Here is a 1,449-nt window from a genome sequence, read left to right as displayed (position 1 = left end):
TGCGCGCCCGCGTGCGTGCGTGTGTGTGTGCATACATTTGTACCATACCAAGACATTTTCACACGAACATAAGCACATAATATTACTATCATTACATGCATTTATATAGCAAGTGCCAACAATAAAGGGTTAACGAAGCCATGATTCCCTGGAATGTATCAATACACGTAAGTACTAGGTCATTTCCTTGGGAAAGGCGCAGAAAGAAGAGCCGAAATACCGTAGACATTAGGACGGAGATTTGGGTATTTGAAAGGATATGATGGACGTAAAAATTATGGAAAAAAACACTCACAAAAAAACAACACACACGCACAACCCAGGACTGAAAAGTGGTAAATATCAATGCTACTGAAAACGAGTGGTATTTGAAGTTTGAAAAAGGGCTCGTGAAAGAAAATGTGCTGCGTTTTGCTTCAATTTTTCGCGTAGTTAAACGTGTTTTCTTTTTTCAAGGTTTTCAGTTAGAGGAAAGCAATCACTTAAAGATGTTTCCCTCCCCAATCTTCCTTGGATTCCGTTTTCAGTCCATAGTTCTGAGAGAATTCATTTCCGTTAAGTGCATTGGGTCTTCATAAACTAAGCTCTACCCCAAGTGCGTTTTACGAGCGGTCCCAACGAGGGATTTTAAGGTAAAATGGGTTTTTAAAAATCAATTCCCCCTTCATTATCCTTTCCTTCATGACAACGTTGTCCTGATGCTAATACTTCTGCCGATTCAACATTTTCCCGATTCCGATGAATAGCCATAATCAAATACGGCATTCTTCCTTCCAAATAATGTATATAATTTGGCAAAATACTCAGGCAGATTCTACATTTTTTAAAATTATTGTTGTTATTTTCTTTCCTCTCTCAAAACAGGGGCTAGAGGAGAAGAGGGGTGTAGAATAAAATAAAAGAAACCAAAATGGAAAGGCGCGCTCTGAAGAAACATAGAGGTGTAAAACTGTATTAGGGGGTGTGCAAAAATTCTGAAAAATCATTCCATACAAAATGCCCTTCTATTTACGAAAACATGCTTCTCGTTTCCCCATCTCCCTATCGTCAGAGCTTATTCTCCTCTCCTTCACAATTGCCCACTCCAAGAGCTTATAGTTTGCCTATAATACGGCACAGAGTGGTAATTTCTCCTTTAAAAAAGGCATTTGCTCTATATAAGACGGTTTGCTCTGGCTTCCATCATTATAATCAAGAATGACCTGCAAATGCGTGGCGTATGAAGCAACATCAAGCAATGAGGTTAGGGTGGCGCGGGTAGCTAAACGCTTCAGACACATAAACCTGTTTTGTTACGTTAGAGAAATGATACTTCGAAGGCTCGCAGGGTGCTCCGAATCGTTTTAAGCTAGAAATGAAAGAGAGAGAGAGAGAGAGAGACAGAGAGAGACAGAGAGAGACAGAGAGACAGAGAGCGAGAGAGAGGATGGGTGAGAGAGAGAGAGATTG

This window comes from Aplysia californica, unplaced genomic scaffold (genome assembly GCF_000002075.1).
Source record: "Aplysia californica isolate F4 #8 unplaced genomic scaffold, AplCal3.0 scaffold00592, whole genome shotgun sequence".
Lineage (NCBI taxonomy): Eukaryota > Metazoa > Mollusca > Gastropoda > Aplysiida > Aplysiidae > Aplysia > Aplysia californica.
The sequence above is the reverse complement of the archived record's forward strand: the minus strand, read 5'-3'. Positions refer to the sequence as shown.